The sequence below is a fragment of the Orycteropus afer genome, unplaced genomic scaffold (assembly GCF_000298275.1).
Source record: "Orycteropus afer afer isolate SDZICR_OR568_19922 unplaced genomic scaffold, OryAfe1.0 scaffold00299, whole genome shotgun sequence".
NCBI lineage: Eukaryota > Metazoa > Chordata > Mammalia > Tubulidentata > Orycteropodidae > Orycteropus > Orycteropus afer.
Genome location: NW_006921886.1, coordinates 794494 through 799905, shown reverse-complemented (window position 1 = coordinate 799905; position 5412 = coordinate 794494).

The window sequence follows — 5412 nt, the reverse complement described above, 5'->3', positions numbered from 1 at the left end:
AAAAAAAAAAAAAAAAAAAAAAAAAAAAGCGCATTTGGAAGCAATCAGCCATAGGATGCAACAGCCCTCAAGACCAGAAGAACTAGATGGTGCCCAGCTACCAATGCCAACCACTCAGGAAAGGATCAAATCTGGAGATCCTGGATAGAGTGGGAGGGAAAACATAGAACAAAATCCAAAAACTTAATAATGACCAGAATTACTGGTCAGATGAAATCTGGTGAGAACTCCAATACTATGGCCCTGGAATACATTCTAAGCCTAGAATAAAACGCACCCCCAGGGACTGGCTTTCAGCCCAATAGTTAGCCAAATGTACACACAGACCACTCAACCCAGGATGACACACCCACATACTCTATGGTAATACATCCCTTAGAGAAATAGACCACAGGGCACCAGAGAACCAACATTTAAACTGAAGAAATGCAGGACAAACAGGAGTGCCTAAATATGAGGGGCACAGGGGGCGGGTTATAGGGTAGGGAGAGGACGAGACTGGGTTAGGGTTGGACATGGTAAGTGGGGAGTGAAACTAAATGTACATGTAACATTGAATGTAAAACAAGCTCTTAAAATAAAAATTAAATTAAAATTAAAAAAAAAAAATCAAGCTATTAATGCTTTCTGTTCCTTTCTAGTACTTGAGCATAATTACATATATCATGTTACATACAAAATGAGAAACATATTTATCAGTCATGATTGCTTAAGCTAAGTTGTCTTCTTAGTCTGTTCAATATAAGAACCCAACATTTTACTTTAATTGTCTGTTTGCTTTAACTTAATCCAAAAAGTTATTTTTGGGTCAAGAGTCATATTGTCCACCAAAATCCATGTTTCCTTCTCCTTCCTGGACTAATTGATTAACTCTTTTGCATTCAGACATGGCCAGGAGACTCATTACTGCCAGTGAAGCTGGTAAGAATTCCTTCTACATAATAGGTGTTCAATAATTATTGGAATATCTGTTAACATAAAATTTTAATGGAAAAACTGTAAAATATCTAATCCCATTTAATAATCCAAACTTCATATTATCTAAAGTTAAATAATATTTATTCCCTCAGCTAGGGTCTTCTGTAGATAGGCCAGGAGTGAAGCATTCTTTCTCTTTCCCCATCATCTAAACATCTGTCCCAGTTAGCTAACCAAGTTTCCTCACTCCATTTTGGTTGGAGTACAGATAGGAGAGAGGCTGGACACAGGTAGAGAAAAGATCAGTGCATATCTTAGTTGGCTACTCATGTATTATGATGAATTCTATGGTGTAGTAAATTACATAGTGTGACTTTTCTAGCCTTAAGTCTTTGTAAACTTCATGGTGGAATTTGCCCTGAGCAACTGTGTAGCTCCTGGTCATTAAAAAATTATCCACCTGGGGTTACTTCTGTTGAGAGTGGCACAAAGCTAACATTCTGGGAAGTTCACTTTATCTCAGGTGTTTAGAATTCTGATGTTATTGACTGGTTTGTTTGGCCATTCTGCCAGGCTCAAAAGAAGCCCTCCTGGAGACAGAAGGAGTCTGATTGCTGGCTGAGAAAGACATGCTGCTGAGAGAAATGCGCTCCTGAGAGACACATGCTGCTGAGAAAGAGACACACACTGCTGACAGAGAGAGACTGTTGGCTGAGAGAGACTGAGTATTGTTCCTGACACTTGAATTGTAACCTGGTGCTTCCCTAATAAACCCCACAATCTGCGAGTTCTGTGCGGCCACTGCAGTGAGTTATCGAACCCAGCAGAGAGGTGGTGGGTGCTGCGGGAGGAACAGTTGGTGTCAGGATTGGTGAAAAGGCTGGAGGGAGACAGCATGTCTGGCCCCTTGTGGGGTTAGAGGGGGCCAGAAGATGTGGCTTCTTAGCCCCTTGACAGATTCCAGTATCTGAGCCAGGCAAGTATATAAAACTGAATCCTTATGCATGATTAGTGAATTTTTCAGAGAGTTCCCAGGAACAGTCTACTGTACTTCCCACTGTACAGTCATTTTCTTCTAGCTGTCCCATTTCTTACCCTTTCTTGGAGTAAGAATATACTCATTTCTTACCCCATCTTGGGTCAGTAGTTTATTCTACTCAGACTCTCCATCATTCCACGTGGTCTTTTGAAAAGAATTAAAAATAGCTAAAAAGTTTAGCCCACATCTTGTCCACATAAATAAGCATCTTTAGCTCCAACAAACAATAGTAGTGCTGCCCAATCCTAACCTACCATCAAGCTCTTTTCACTCCACCACTAAGCAGATATCCAGTCCCTATCTCATCCCAGGATGCAGTAAGACAGTATGTCTTTTGAGTGGTGCTGTGGAAGGCCTTCTATCTTGACATGAGATGAGAAAGTGGGATCACTCTCCTTCCCGCTTAAGGATGAAGGAAAGGAAAGGGTGTGGTCATGTAGCCTATCTTTGTGTAAAGAAGTTCAATTCACTCTCCTAATCCTGTCTAATTTCAACAATTTAACTCCTTTATTTTTGTAAGTGAGTGATTATATAAAACTTTTGCACAACTGTCAGATTGTACAACCCAGTTTTTAGTTATGTATTGCTGGAATTTTTATAGAATGGCTTATCTCACAACTCACCTTAGTATCTAATATTTATTGTATCTTAGTGGCTCGATTAAAATTTTCAAATCTATGTCTTTATACATTTATATGTTTAAAAGTTTATAGTTCTCTTTTATATATGTTTGTTTCTACTTGTACACCTGTTTTGGTTAGCTATCATTTAAGAACAAACCCCACACTAATGCCATAAAATACCAATAAAATAATTCTCTCTCTCACTGTACTGGTGACTTGGCTAGCCTTAATTACATGCTCTTATCCAGGGTATCTTGCATGGTTGGTTGGGGCTAACATCAAAAGACTTCCTGCTTGAACAATTTCTCTAAGATTAGCACAAGGCCAGTCCCCATGAGGTGGAGGTTAAAGATGTCCCAAATGTCCAAACTACTGTACCACTCCACAATTTCAGACATTAACTCCTCCTCCTCCTCCCAGTAATTTCCCCAGTCTTAGGGTTCTGTATTTCACTGTAACGCCTCACAGAACTCACAGACACCCAAAGGTTCGTCTCACTTAGTGGTGGTGGAGGTTGGCAGGCTGGCGAGTCCCAGGTCCCTGAGTAGGTCTAGAGGATCCTCCCAGTTCTTGGGGTTTGATGAACCTTGATCAGCAGATCAGATGATGGCTGCTGTCCCAAATACAGGGGTGAGATGAGGATGAGCCAAGACACAAAACCGGAGCAAGAAGAGGGCAAATCTTCCCAGGAGATTTGTAGGTATACCCTCAAGGAAGCTTAGGGTGGTGATTTGAATTATACCCTCCAGCAAGGTAGGATTCAAAACACATTCCACCTGTGTTGCCCCTACAGAAATAACCTGAATCCCATCAGAGTCTATTACCAGTCATTACAGGGAACGACTACTACCAGCTGCCCAGCCAAGTTGATACCTGACCTTAACTACCACACCACCCCAAACAGGCATGGATAATGGAATTTACAAAACATCACAGAATGGAGGACAATGGTTAGAAGGGCCACATCAAGCAGTTCACCACACTTTCTCACTTAGACTTATGCAACTGGAGGTTTGGAACAGCTAAAGGTCATTGAGGTCACTGGGTGTATCTCTACACTTCTATGTGGTCTCTCCATGTGGCCACTCCAACATGAGGGCTTCAAGATAGTTGGACTGCTTCCAGGTCAGCTTAGAGGTCCTAATTGCACAGGTCTCAAGAGAGATTAGTGGAATTTCAGTCACCTTTTATGACCTACCTCAGAAGTCATACAGCATCACATCTGCTGTATTCTACTAATCCTAAACCCAGCCAGGTTCTTGATGATATGGTGCCAAGTTTCTTTAAAAACATGGGACTGGAAATATTGGAGTCAATTTTGAAATATATAATTAGACAATGTATAAAGGAGAGTATGATCCAAATGTCAATATTCAATCTCTTATATAAAAATGGTGGTACACTTTGCTTGGAACAGTTGAAGGACATATCATTGCCATAGTCCTGCCTGAAATAGTTTCCTTTATCCTAAACTATGCTCTACACTGGTCCCCTTGCCTAAGCCAAATTGACCTTTGCTTCATTTTATCAGAACACTGATGCCTAGTGCTGAAAATTCTCTGCAAGCCTGTCTACAGTTGTTTAGTGTTCAGAGTTTGAGTATAATGCAAACCCTACCAGCCCTATCTTCATTTGCCCTGCAGAAATCTTACAACCTTAGAAAGGAAGCTGGTTGCTGTTACCAAGCTCTGAAAAATGCCCAGAGTAGCCTCCAATTGCCAGTAACTGCTGTTCACTCGTCTATAATGGCTAAGTTAATGGGTTTGGACTAACACAGTCCTGGCTTCAAATACTGGCTCTGCCACTTACAATTTGCATAACTTTGGGAAACAAAATCAATCAGTCTGAGACTCAAATTTCTCACCTAAAAAGGGGAGTAGTAAAGACCTTGCAAGTGTGTTGTGACAATGAAATAGGGTGACGAATATTAAACACTAAGCACAGTGCCCAGCACAGAGTAAAATCCAAAGTACTGTCAAATATTACTTTGGTGGTGGTTGTTGTTACTTATGTCTTTGTTGTACCAGCTCTGGAAGCATGTTTATATAGGTCACTTTAACTTTGGCAAGAAAAGAATAGCTTCTAGCCAGAGGACTCACTCAATAAGCTCAATCAGCATGCTTAACTCTGCGAGACACTCTGGCATGAGTAAGGGAAATAACATTAATTACAACCTGATATGTCTGCCACACTGTTGGGAATTTTCTATTTTTTAACTCCTCTGATCCTCAGTTTCCTTAACTCTAAACTAGGGATTAAAAATAGTACAAACCTCTTATACTGTTGCTGTAAGAATTAAATGGCACAATGGATATAAAAATACTCAGAGTTTGTCCTTACTATGTAGTTAAGGTAGTATTTTATTTTTCATTTAAATACATAGCTATTTGATAAATGATATTTGTCACACGATTTTCTTTCTTTCAATTGTGGAAAATACCAAAGAAGTGAAAGGTTATCTGTCAAGTTTGTGTGTTCTTGAGAAATTTACTCTATTTTTACCCAAATAACATGAAGATTCTACATGTTTTTGCCAATCATGCCCTCTTCCCCAAGTCTTGTCTTAAGTGTGTGTTCTGGGTACCTAGTGCTGCTCTGACAAGAATATATGCCACAAATGAGATGGCCTTAACAAACAGGAGTTTATTCTTGCAAGTTGGAGGCTTTAAGTCCAAGTTCAAGTGCCAGGCTCTAGGGGCTGGGTGAAAGCCCCTCAACCTTGGGGTCCAGCTCTGCCTCCTGCTCCCAGCCCACTGGAGCAACAGGTATTTCTTCACTCAGACAGCTGCTGGCTACTGAGGCTGACAAGCCCAAGGTTGACAAGTGAAAAGG